This window comes from Chionomys nivalis, chromosome 13 (genome assembly GCF_950005125.1).
Source record: "Chionomys nivalis chromosome 13, mChiNiv1.1, whole genome shotgun sequence".
Lineage (NCBI taxonomy): Eukaryota > Metazoa > Chordata > Mammalia > Rodentia > Cricetidae > Chionomys > Chionomys nivalis.
The window spans coordinates 28,730,916-28,745,383 of record NC_080098.1 but is presented as its reverse complement, the minus strand read 5'-3'; the positions used below and the strand labels follow the sequence as shown (position 1 = coordinate 28,745,383).

At 37.8% G+C, this 14,468-nt stretch overlaps 1 pseudogene; it reads left to right on the top strand.

The window, feature by feature from the left end:
• Positions 1-2,144: 2,144 nt before the first annotated feature.
• LOC130886017 (protein SET-like) lies at positions 2,145-3,000 on the top strand (annotated as a pseudogene).
• The last annotated feature ends 11,468 nt before the right edge of the window (positions 3,001-14,468 follow it).

Here is a 14,468-nt window from a genome sequence, read left to right as displayed (position 1 = left end):
CACTCAGGAATTTCATAAAAACACTAAATTGGAAGTCATAATATAAGCAAAGATGGTCTTTTGTATATCTCTGCAGGCCCTCTGCATGCTGCTTCAGGCTCTGTGAGTTTTTTTTATCTCTAATCACATTGATTTAGAGGGCTTTGTCTTCTTGGTGTCCTCCATGTTCTCTGGCTCTGGTTCTTGGACTCTTTAAAACCCCAAAACTAACTTTCTAGAAATGTCAGTGAATTAAAGACTTAGAAATTTCTATCCAGGTTCTAACCATTCATTCCTTTGTTCTAGTGAGGTATTCAAGTCCTCTGCATCGGAAGCGGGCTATGGGAACATATACATTTCTAATTCTTATTGTTTGAATCAAATATGTTCCTTCAGATGAGTTGCACAAATGTCAACTTTACCTGTGTGGTTAAGGACATAAAAATATAAAAGCAAAAATGGTAAGTTCAGATATCAAGTGTTAATTGAGGTTCTCTGTCTCGCCTGATCATTTAGCTGCTTTTAAAATAATCACTTAGAGACTTAATATTAATTCCAAACCATTTGGTGTATTGCTCAAAGTTATTACTAACTAGCTCTTACAACTTAATTTAGGCCATTTCTATTAATCTATATTTTGTCACGTTACTTTGTGGTATTTCCTGTTCTCTAGTGTACCTTGTTGCTCTAGTGGCTACCTGACATCTTTTTGACTCTGTCATTCTTCTCCCTGTATCTCTGCTTGGATTCCCCATGCTATAGGCTAAAACACCTTCTTTATTAACCAGTGGTAATAAAGCATGTTGCTGTGGGGTTATCTTACAGCAGTCAAATGATATGAATGATCAAGGTTGTAACAGTGAACCAAGGGCTCTCTGAGGAGTGGATAGGGGGTGGTGGGGTGGTAGGTAGAGGAAATGAGAGGAGAAGAGGGAGTGGGAACTGGGATTGGTCTGTAAAAAAGAGGGTTTGTTTTCTGTATTTAAAAAAAGTAAAATAAAAAAATTATTTTAAAAAAAGAAAAAAGAGAGAGGATAAGGCACATTGCTTTGGGTTGAGTCCAAGCCTTACCATACTATATCTAGGCTGAGCAATGTATCCATCCAAAGAAAATAGGTTCCAAAAAAGTGAGTACAAGCAGTAGGGATAAATCCTGGTGCCACTGATAGTGGCCCTGCAGTCTTCCCTGCCATACAAATGTCACCCATATTCAGAGGAACTAGTTTGGACATATTTTGATTCCATCCCTGTCCAGCTAGAGTTCTTGAACACCCATTAACTCAGGTAAACTGTTGGGTGTCCCCATCAGGAACTTGACATCTTTGCTCATATTCTCACTCCTCCAAATCTTCAACTGGATTTTGGGAGCTCAATCCAATGCTCTGTTGTGGGTCTCTGTCTCTGTTTCCATCAGTTGCTAGATGAAGGTTCTATGGTAACATTTAAGATATTCATCAGTCTGACTACAGGGTAAAACCTGATCAGGCACCATCTCTTCTATTGCTTAGGGTCTTAGCTGGGGTCATACTTATGGATTCCTGGAAATTTCTCTAGTGCCAGGTTTTTGCTAACCCCATAATTGCTCCCTCAATCTAAATATATCATTCCTTGTTGTCATCTCTGTCCTTCCTCCATCTTAACTATCCTATTCCCTGAAGTTCTCCTTTCTACCTTTTTCCCCTCCTTTTTCTCTTTCATTCTCCCTTCCCCCTAACCTTCTCTCCCCACCCTTATGCTCCAAATTTTGTCAGGCAATCTTGTCTATTTCCCCTTTCTAGATGGATCTATGTATGCTTTCCTTAGGGTTCACCTTGTTACTTCGCTTCTCTAGGATCATGAATTATAGGCTCAATGTCCTTTGCTTTACAGTATCCACCAAAATTAATCTATAGATTCAATGCAATCCCCATGAAAATCACAACACAATTATTCACAGACCTTCAAAGAACAATAATCATCTCCACGTGAGAAAACAAAACAAACAAACAAAAACAGGAGAGCCAAAACAATCCTGTACAATAAAGGAACTTCTGGAGGCATCACCATCCCTGACATCAAACTCTATTATAGAACTTCGGTAATGAAAACAGCTTGCTATCAGTTCCTGCGAGTTTCTTCCTGCTCTCTGCATCTGGCCTCTGGCCTCTAGCCACTTCCCTCGTGTTATGGCCCCGAAACAGCAATCTGCATTTCTGCCTCAGTCCAAGAAACCCAAATCGGCTCCTTCCCCGAAACTGGAGGACAAGTCTGCCTCTCCCGGCCTGCCAAAGGGAGAAAAAGAACAGCAAGAAGCAATTGAACACATTGACGATGTACAAAATGAAATAGACGACTTAATGAACAAGCAAGTGAGGAAATACTAAAAGTAGAACAAAAATATAACAAACTCCGCCAAACCATTTTTTCAGAAGAGGTCAGAATTGATCGCTAAAATCCCAAATTTTTTGGGTAACCACATTTGTCAATCATCCACAAGTGTCTGCACTGCTTGGGGAGGAAGACGAAGAGGCTCTGCATTATTTAATCAGAGTTGAAGTAACAGAATTTGAAGACATTAAATCAGGTTACAGAATAGATTTTTATTTTGATGAAAATCCCTACTTCGAAAATAAAGTCCTCTCCAAAAAATTTCATCTGAATGAGAGTGGTGACCCATCCTCAAAGTCCACTGAAATCAAATGGAAATCTGGAAAGGATTTGACAAAACACTCGAGTCAAACACAGAATAAGGCCAGTAGGAAGAGACAACACGAAGAGCCAGAGAGCTTCTTTACCTGGTTTATTGACCACTCTGATGCAGGTGAGTTAGGAGAAGTCATCAAAGATGACATTTGGCCAAACCCCTTGCAGTACTATTTGGTTCCTGATATGGACGATGAAGAGGGAGAGGCAGAAGATGATGATGATGATGAAGAAGAAGAAGAAGAAGAAGGCTTGGAAGATATTGATGAAGAAGGAGATGAAGATGAAGATGCTGATGAAGGGGAAGAAGGAGAGGAGGATGAAGGCGAGGATGACTAGCACAGAAGACTGATGGATTCCGACTCTCTTTTTTATTTTCTTTTTATTTTTTAAAGATCTGCAGTCCCTGGGAGTAAGTTGCATTCATTTCCCTCCTGTCCACAATCCCTCTTGTGCTCAGTTGCCCTGTTTCTGAGGTCTCGCTTCTCAATACCATGGTTCTCAACTTATTTTTGGGGAAATGTCTTGAGCAAAATACAATGGGAAAAGAATCTCCACTACTCTGTTCTACATTCATTTTTATGTTTTCTTGTCTTGAACTGTGGATTCAACACCACCACCACTGTGCTCTGTGGGAAAAAAGAAAAGCCCTCCAGCCCCCTTGACTCTGCTGGAGGCTGGGGGTGGGGTGCTAAGCCCCTGTGTAGTAGTGCATAGAATTCTAGCTTTTTTCCTTTCTCTGTATATTGAGCTCAGAGATTACACTGTGTCTATGTGAATACAGACAGTTAGCATTTACCAACATGTATCTGTCTACTTTCTCTTGTTCAATAAAAAGAAAAAAAAAAAGAAAAAAGGGGGGGTTAGAAGGTCAGCAAGGGTGGGTTTGAAGTGTCTGGGGGGGGTAAGTGAGCATCGTGACAACATGGCTTCTCCTTTGGCATGTTTAATTGTGATGTTTAACAGACATCCTTGCAGTTTAAGATGACACTTTTAAAATAAAATTCTCTCCTAACGATGACTCGAGCCCTACCACTCAATGAGAGAATCAGCAGAACCTGTAGGGGTTTATTTGGAGTTCACATTCTCTGTTGTAACTTTATTTTTAATTATTTTTAGTTTTAGTTTTTTGGTTTTCACTGGGAGGAAAAGATGCTCATTTTAAATGTTGAAGTGTACAAGTTGTTTTGTTACAATAAAACCAATGTGTACACACACACACACACACACACACAAAAAAAAATAACAGCTTGCTATTGGCATAAAATCAGACAGGTTGACCAGTGGAATCAAATCCAAGTCTTGGATATAAATCCACACACCTTTAAACACCTCACTTTTGACAAAGAAGCTAAAATACAATGGAAAAAAAGCATCTTCTATAAATGGTGCTGCCATTAACAGATTTCAACATTTAGAAGAATGCAAATAGATCCCTAACTATCACCATGCACAAAACTCAAGTTCAAATGGATTAAAAATCTCAATATGAATCTGATTAAACTAACCTGATAGAAGAGAAAGTGAGAAATAGTCTTCAATGCATGGGCACAGGAGACCACTCTCTATATATAACCCCAGCAGTACAGACACTGAAAGCAACCATAAATAAATGAGACCTCTTGAAACTGAGAAGCTTCTGGAAGGCAAAGGACACAGTCTATAAGACAAAAAGGCAGCCTCCTGAATGAAAAAAGATCTTCACTAACCCTACGTCAGACAGAGGACTGATCTACAAAAATACAAAAAACTCAAGAAATTAAACATCAAAATTCCAAATAATCCAATTCAGCAAAATTTCTAACCCTCAACTAAATTAAAAATTGCTCTAAAGAGGCTGTGATAGTTAACACTGATTGCCTACTTGACAAGCTCTAGAATGACTGTGAGGCCAGCCTCTGAAAACACCTGCAAGGGATGGTCTAGATTAGCTTAGTCTCTGGTCATGCTCCTAAGGAATGATTCTGATTAGATTAACTAAAGTGGGAAGGCACACCCTAAATTTGGTGGCACTGTGCCCTGGCCTGGGATTCTGCACTGCTTAGAAAGGAGAAAAATTGCTGTGCTCTAACATTCATCACCTCTGCCTCCAGACTGCAGGTGCCATGTGGCCAGCTGCTCTGAACTCTTGCAGCCACGGCTTCCCTGCCGTGATAGACAGGGAAGAATTATTAACCAAAATAACTCCTTTCTCTCTGGAAATCTGATGCTTTCCTAGGGCACAGTTCAACCGTCCCTCCTTGCATGGACAGTTGCTGAATGGAATCTGCAAATGCAAATTCCTCCCTTACCTTAGATTTGTGTTCTCACTTAAACAACCAAAACGGGCGTTCTAACAAAACAAAACAAAACAAAACACCAATAAAAAACTGAACAAAAAATCATATACTCTATGTGTTGTGATCTCACCTTTTAAAGGTGTTTTGACACTTTGAGTTACATTATAAAATTATTTTCAAAATAACTGCAATTTAATATGACAAATTATATAAATTTGTTAAAGAAAGCCATTTAAGAGATCAAAGTAATAGAAAAGTGAGTAGTTTAGCTTTATTGGTGATTGGTGACTGACACAACCCATAACTGAAGCAATTTTTACAAATCTATGTATGTATATTATGTCTCTTTGAGTGAAGGGAAATAATTGACATCACATGTGTGTTGAGGTGACAACACCCTTAGCTGTCAGCCTTCACCTTTCATCTTTCTTGAGAAGGGAGACTGTGTACACTAGACTGGTTGACTCATGAGCCTCCATGAATTCTCTTGTCTTCAGCTCCCATGTCACATTAGGAGTGCTGGTGATACACAGACATGTGCTTCTGTGTTCAGCTTTATGTGTATATCAGAGTTTTGAACTCAGATTCTAATTCTTGTGTGGCAAGTTCTTTTATCCCATGAGCTATATCCCTAACACTTTCAAATCATTTTGAAGAACCACAAAATAAGATTGATAAATAAGGTTGAGAAACGTCAGTGAACTCTCTGCTTATTTTTGATTCCCTCCCTCTTTCATACACTCATCATTTTCCATTGGCCACTTGGTATTGCACACTTGACAACTGTGTAATGTCCATGCTTTACAGAAGAGATGAGGACTCTAAAACATGTGCATTGTACATTGCAGTCATGGCTATTCACCAAAGTCTGGGAAAGTCATTCTCCAGGGAACACTGAATACTGCAATGACTCCTGCCAGAGCAGTGCTTTCTCTTTTCTGGGAGGTGCTGGTTTACCCAGAGAATTCTAGAAACTAGAATTGGACAAATGCAAATCTTATGCTGTGGCTTGAAAACCGAGCCAACAGAACAGTGTGTTGGAATGCATACACAGTTTGTAAGACTAGTGTCTATAGAACAAATTAGCGTGACAACTACTGACTTTTCTCTAAACCGAACTCTTTCCAGGCAAGAAAACCAAAGTTCAGAAAGGTTGTTCCAGTCACTTCTAATCATAGCAGCACCCAGTTGTTAAGTGAGATTTTATTCAGCCCAATGCTCTTGTTATCACACCAGGACAGGAAGTGGGTTATATATATGAAACCACTTGAGTTTCCATCAGTCACTCTTTCTGCTTTACTGAGCTTCTACTAAAAAGAATGAAACTTTATGTGCTAAACAGTTATCCAATAGCAAAATCATTTTGTGGCAACCACTGACCCTTTGAAAAAAAATGTCACTACTATTGGTACATCCACTCAACAGAAAGATGCACTTGAACTTGTGTGTTAGGATGGTGTGCAGACCATCAACTTCTGTAGGAAATGCTTAATACTACTTTTACCAGGTTACAGTAGCATTCAGGTGAAACTAAGAAACTTAAAGTTCAGTAGAAATTTAGAATGACATGCCTTTCAAAATCTGCTCTGATTCACTTGAAGAAAAATAAAACCATGGATAAAAGAGTGAACACCAAGAGGGAGGACTTTGCAGTTAGCTCAGTAATAAAATTCTAGCCCCATAAACATGTGGACTTGAGCTCAAATCCCAGAATTCACATTAAAAAACAAAACACAAAGACTTGGGTGTGGTTGCAAGCACACATGTAATTATAACACTGGGGAAGCCAAGACAGGGGAATCCCTGTGGCTTGCTGACCACCCACCTAGACTAATCAGCAAGTCCAAAGCCTCAGTAAGAGCTCTTGTTTCTAAAAAACAAGGAGGAGAGTGCCTCCTAAGAACAGATACCTGTGGTTGACCTGCTGCCTCTACACATGCACAGGCATATACCTCTGCCCTCCATGAAAATACATATATACACATTCATATGAACACAGACACATATAACATCTGGTCATGCAGAGGAAGTAGGGTGAGTTAAATTCTGAGATGATCAGAAACTATATTTTCTTAACACTTTTAATTAGTTCCAGATCTTAGTAAGCATAAAGGGGCATATGCTGGAACACAGATAAGGAAAGAGCGGTCCCTCTTCAGGAATAAAAAAAAACTTTTAAGTGTTGAACTGCTGTCTGTACCTGGATGTGGCTGATAACATTTTTATTGACCTTCAAGGTACTCTCTATCAATCTTGGTGCATTATAAGGCTCTCTTACTACCTGTAGAATGATTTGTATTTTAAAAAGGAATCAATTCAATATTAAGTTGATTTTTTGGAAAGACTGTTATAGAGAAGTAAACAGAAGCTGGGGGGGGGGGTTCCAAAGTACTAATATGTTGTGCAATAATCCTTTTGTACACTGTGAAAATTTGTCACTAGGATTCATTTAATAAAAAGCTGATTGGCTAGTAACCAGACAGGAAGTATAGGCATGACAACCAAACTAAGGATGCTGGGATGAAGAAGGGCAGAGTCAGGAGAGACTCCAGCCAGCTGCTGAGGAAGTAGGATATGTAGAAAACGAGGTAACAAGCCATGAACAAAGTGGAAGCATAGATAAGAAATATGGGTTAATTTAAATGTAAGAGTTAGGTAGTAACAAGCCTAAATGATTGGATGAGTTTTATAAGTAATCATAAGTCTATGAGCTGGTTATTTAGGAAGCAGCTGTAGGCTTGAGAGCTCTACTAACACGCTGCATGGCAGGTTTAGAATTTTTGTTTACATAGACATAAAATGTTAAAGATACACTGTAAAGACAGATTCAGATGGAAAAGGTCTCTAAATGGATCACAGTGTGTTTTAAAATGTGCATAGACTTAGAAGAGAGAAGAAATAGAATATATAAAAATAGTTTAAAAATTATAGGGCAAATTCCTTAAGGAGGGCATAAAGCAATATTAAAGAAAAGCCATCTAAAGATGGAAAATATTCAGAGTCAGGATTTCAGATGTTATTGTGTTGTCTGGCTGCTAAGGGACACTGAACTATAAAAACTGCTAGATTAAACAAAACTATATATTTTAAAGATTTCTTGATTTCAAAATTTAAGCTAAAGATGTATTACTTTGGGGAAGAAGTTATGCTTCTATTTTCCCAGGAAATGAGAGGCTATGGATTCATTCTGTGCTAAAGAAAATCATGTTTTATTGAGGAAGACCCCCTGAAAATCCTGACTATAAACATAAGAAAAAAATAAATCTTAAAAAACTTACAAGACACATAATATACTTTTTGCCTGCTCAAACACATAAAAATTCATCTTTGACTAACTTATGTACAATGCAAAGTCTATACTTGTATTAATGCAGATATCTATATTTCCTTTAAAAATTTATGAATTTTCAGAGCAAGTAGACCAGATACCAATGAAAATGGATATCTCAAATGATCCAGCATTCAAAACAGCTTCAAGGCTGCTGACTGAGATGATCGAACCCCATAGACTACTCCAGCCAAGATATAACAATTATCATAAATTTTCCGAGGGTCCAAAGATTAACAGCATACCCAATCAACAGGAAGTAGTCTCAAAAACTAAACCCATATTTCCCCCCAAAATGAGTTAGGAATATTTATTATTATTTAATGGAGCTGGTGGTTACAAATTGCTACTGGTCATAGTTAAGAAAAAGCTAAACAAAGGAGTTAAATTCAAACATCTCTTTCTAGAGGAAAAGTGGGGGATAGGATATAAAAAGGATTGGATAAACAGGTAGAATATGCTTTAATCCAAAAAAGTAGCTAATTGACTTAAATATTTATAATTGGTATGGATTTTTATATATTGATACAAATTTAATGTTTGTTTTGTTATATTGTATGTATGTTTCTTCTCTTGTTTGAGTTATTGTGCTTATATAGCTCATTAAAAATGTAATGTATAATTAAAAATATATATTAATTCTCATCTATAGTAATTGGATATATTTCCCAGGTCATTGGCAGATATATTTAGATAGAAAGATAGTCTTCAATCACCTTAAAGACCCACAGAATATGACATTTAATATGTTTAAGGCATTTCACAACAGTAAAGCACTTCTCCTCGCTGCATCAATCTACTTCAGAGTAGCTGATGGGCATCAAAGAAATTCTATATGGAGCTTGTTTTCTTTATGTCAAAAACTAGCCATGTGGGCAAAGAAACTGCTCTGGTTTCTATTGCTGACAGTTACAGTCTAAATTGGGCCAGCAGGACACAAAAATGGTGACCGTTGAACTTTGCCAAGAAAAGGTAGAGCAGTCCTTCAAAATTTCCTATTTTATAGGAAAGTCTTTCATATATTCTAGGCCTGTAGGCCAGATTTGGATGCCCCAACATTATGGAGAAACTATGAGTGACTGTCCACGTAGCCTGATGTCTCTGTCATGATGTAATATTTTATCATTCTCAGGCCTTGATGAAGTTAAAGACTACATAGTTATAATTTGTGTTAATTATAATAAAAGATAGATTGGGTATAAAACTTTGGACTCACAGGATAAGATATATGATAAAATATTTTCTCTAGTTTTGTCAAATGCAAATGGACTAGATATTATAATTCTCATTCTTATTTAATAACTATTTTGTTATATTTAATCTTACTATGCTACAGTTAAAATCTTCCTTTTTAAGTAGACAAAAGGGGAAATGCTATGGAATAATCCTTTTGTATATTGTAAAGATTTGTCACTCAGATTGGTTTAATAAAAGCTGATTAGCCAGTAGCCAGGCAGCAAGTGTCCAAACTAAGGAGGCTGAGATGAAGAAGGGCAGAATCCGGAGAGATTACACTCGAGGCAGCTGAGCACGTGGAAAATGAGGTAACAAGCCATGAGTCATGTTACAGAACATAAATAAGAAGTATGTGGTAATTTAAATGTATGTTAGGTCGTAACAAGCCTAAGCTATCAGCTGAGCATTTGTAAGCAATCTTAAGTCTTCCAGTTGGTTATTTGGGAGCAGCTGGTCAGGATAGGGAAACTCTACTCACACTAAGACCACTTTTCTCTTTCAAATAAGTACAAAGAGTTTTACCAAAAATGAGGCTGATCTGAACTATGCTGTTGCTTGGTTATTAAGACAGCATTTTTTTTTCTGCCTAAAGGAAGTGTGAAACTTTTATCTGATTTCAAATAGACTTCACACTGAAAAATGGTTAATGAGTTACTCCTTTCAAAAACATTTCATTCTCATAAGGAATTCCTCCAAGACATAAATCTTTTTATATTCATAAACAAATAAACGTATAGTGTTGGAATGTTCATCAATGAGATTTGTCTTTGAGGCATAGAAGAGATTTAAGGACAACAAAAGAGCTAGTTTCCATAATCCTATTCTCAAAGTCAGCTTATTGTCCCCTATTTTGAGCCTGGGAATATTTTTCTTCATGTGTTTTCCAAGGGATTCCATGAGGGAGCATTATTGCTGTAAGTTGCTTACTAACAGGATATATTTTCTACTTAAATGCATTTATAGTAATATTCTACCTTTGTCAACTAAGCCAAGCGCAGCTTCTGTACACTCCTCTGTATATAGAATGACTCTCACACTAAAAGGCAAAGGAGCTATATCCTAAATTGTCATGCATATGTCCCCATTGTCCTTCCTGAGCAGTGTTCAAGGATGCAGTGACTCATAGTTCCTAGTAAGACTTCAAGAGGATATGGATTTTCACAGGCTATGGTCCAAAGTGGAAAACCCTATCTCCTAGCTCTGCCTATGAATGATGTGACTGGCAAACTATTGCATTTTACTTTCCTGACTTCATCTAATTTACAAAGGAATGGTAAACACATTTACATGTCTTCTGTGGCAGAAATCTGTTTTCATGAATATCCCCATGAAAATTAAAGTTTTTATGGATCCCAGTAACCATTGCTCTTTGTTTTGGTTTCATGTAACATGGTCTAATGCAGCATAGGATGGTCTTGAACTCTTGATTGCCCTGTCTCAATCTCCTAAGTACTGAGTTATAGTACTATCATGTTAGGTGCTGCATATTATTTTTATTGTTATTGATGTTATTATTGTTCTAGCTATGTAAATCTATATGGTGTGCTCATCCTTATTGGCACATACATTGAAATAACAACACATATATCACATACACATTTATGTGGGGGTGTGCTCGTTTTTCTAGTCACGTGAGAAGACTAGAGGTTGATTTCTGGATGTTCTAAAAATGTCTTAATCTCTTCACTATTTTGTTGTTTGAAACAGGGTCTTTCACTGAACTTGGACTTATAATTTTAGATAGCCTACCTGCCAGTGAGCTTTGAAGTTCTGCCTATCTCCACACTCTTGTGCTGGAATTACCAGTGTGAGCCACAATGCCTAGCTTTATTGTGGGTCTAGTGATCTGAACTCAACCTCAAGCATATGTAGTAAGCACTTTATGCAATAAACTATCTTTCCAACACCACTTTGACTTCAGAAACACTTAGTCCATGATCTAACCCTTCCATTGTTCATACTATACATGTCAGAGACATTCTCTCTCTCTCTCTCTCTCTCTCTCTCTCTCTCTCCCAAAATCTATCTCCTTAATCACACAGGCACATACATACACACACAATCTTATGACTACAGATGAACATCTCTGGTTTGTTTTGTTTGTTGTGTATAATTTTGTTATTTTTTAATGGCCAAGATGATTTTAGGGCCTTGCTAATAGCCCTGAAGAATAACCACTGTCCCTATACTGTGGTCAATGTATCCCTATCGCATGAAGTCAATTTTCTGCCCAGAGTCGCCATGGCTTCTATAACCTCTATTTTTATCCTGGTTACAGGATGAATGTGGCTTCTGAGATCACATCACTTCAGTGTCCTCTTTGGTTCTGGCCATTTGCATTTTCTTTTATCTCTATCTGAAGGTTTTAACACCTGCATTCACTTGTTAAATACTTTGCACAGATCTTATTTTGTTTTTAGGCATTCTGCCTCACTTTCCTTATTTAAATTGGTCCTTCCCTGGGAAAACTCTATTATTTTCTGCTTCTTATGTTCATGACATATATCTCCCACTTAATGCAGTTTGCATTTTAGTCACCTTTGAAATTTTTGGCTTTATATACCAAAGCCTGTGCTCACTAAGAGTGAACATACAACTGCCTAAACTTGGTTTAACCCATTCCCCAAGGAAGCATGTGGGATGCGTAGTCTTGATTATCAACTTGACTGGAACAGGAATCAGCTAGGAGGCAGGGTCCTTTGGAACTGGCTGAGGAAGAAGACCCTCCCTATAGTAGGCAGCACCTTTCAGGTTTGGCCCAGCTATTGAGAGGTTGAAGGTAAAGATGGTGCTACATGACTATTTAATTTTATCTCTGTTTCACCTGCAATCCTCCATTATATCAGACTGCAGTTTCTGTGGCTTCCAGCATGGACTGAGGGCCAGGAATTCTCCAGAAATCCTTCAGACCTTTAGTGCCAGATTGAGTCCGCTGAGGTACCCCACCTCGTGGCCTGAGAGTTACTCAGTTTCTCAGCCTCTCCAGTGTGCAGAAAGCCATTGTTGACTTACCCAGTCCACATCAGTAAGTCAGTGTACTACATCTCCTTTCATAATACAGATTCATTCTAGTCATCCTGTACCTTGAGGATCCTGGTCATCACTGAAAAAGACAAGACATTTAATAGGGATTCCACAGGCATTCATCAACTGGTTGACTGGAATTTCAAAAAAGTCCAAATTCTGTACATTTATTGTGTGTAGGTAGCCCTGTATTCACAAGCCCTTAAATTTCCAGGGAATAAGCCTCTATGAGAGTCCAGTCTGAAACTTTGCCCTTGATATCGGCTTTCCTGACTCATTTACCAGAATGAACCTTGCATGCTTCCACAGTCCCTCCAATGATTGAAAGACCCATCAGAAACATTTAATCTCCCATGGAAGCAATTTTATCCATATAAATCTCCATCGTTATCAGAAAAAGACATTACAAGGGAGACAAGCTGTTTCCTGAATTACCCAGGATTAGATTAACAAAGTTCATTCATTATTAAACTAAGATACTATTAGAATACACTGCCTGATTATGGAATAATAAATAATTCAGCATGATAATTAGCCCATGAATCTCTTAAAAATTCTAAATTGAAAATATTATGAAACAGGATGGAGGGAAAGCTCAGCAATAAGGTGCTTGCTGCAGAATCATGAGGAACAGAGTTCAGATCTTATCAATCAGATAAAAACATTGGTTGTAGTGTACATCTTTGATCCCAGTGTGGGTGTGGCAGAGAGAGATGGATGGGTATCTATGCCTTGCTGGCCAGATAGTCTGGCCCAATCTGTGTGTTCCAGGTTTCAGACCCTTTATTAAAAAATAAAATAAAGAGGAGCTGAGGAAAACAGTGAAGGTTGATATATGGCACACACACAAGTGCATGCACACACACATGCACACGCGCACATGCACACACATGCACACACACAGGAGACAGAGAGAGAGAGACAGAGACATAGATAGAAAGAAAGACAGAGAGTGACAGAGAGTCAGAGAGAATTATGGAAATATGTCTCTAATAATTTTGAAAGGGACTAAAAAGGCCATATACTTTTTACACTAAATTATTTCTACATCTTTTAAAGTAAATTTCAGGTGCAGAAATATATGTGATAGGCAAACCTCAGAAAGTTTCTGGAACAACATAGTTGAGATTCAGTTACATTCTTTTAGCATCAGTGACTAAACATGCTGCAAGCCTTTCCATAAGGAAAAGATATAACCAATTACATATTTACTCTTCAGTTCATAGGCACATGGACTTAATGTTGTCTTAAGTGTCATTGTGCATAATGCTGAAGAATAGTGATATGGTTAATATTGCCTATCTTTTCACAAAAGAATGCTGTCAGTAACCAGAGGTGCCACGAGAAGATCAGTTACTCTCAAAGGACAGGAAGGAATATGACTGTGATCATGGCTAGTCTACAGCACAACACTGAAGAGAAATGACACAAAGGTGCAGACATGGGCAGAGTCAAAATGAATAAACTCTACCAGTACCAAGGAGCACACAGCTTGTTTGTACATATGTTGTGCCTTAACAGAAATAATCTTTGTACAAACAAATGTTCCCTTTCCTAATCTCCGCACATATGACTTCATATAACTTAGGCCATATCATGATTAGAATGGATTTTGTCCTAAATCAAGTTCGTGTAAATATAACTGTGCACTGGTAGAGACACATTCTTATGACCGTAAGTGAAATACTGTACCACAGCAGGAGAATGTAGAATCTGAAAATTTATCGAATCCCTAAAATCCCTATAACACCTGATTTGGCAACAGATTCCTATATATAGCAATACCCTCAGATTAAGCAAAAATCACATAACTAGACACCTTCATGAAATACTTAAAGCTAAATACAAACAAACAAACTCAGTTAAGGCATTGAAAACATGTAAATATAGGCAGGGAATGATAAACCAAGACCCATGAGAGGAGGATGAAGAAAACATTA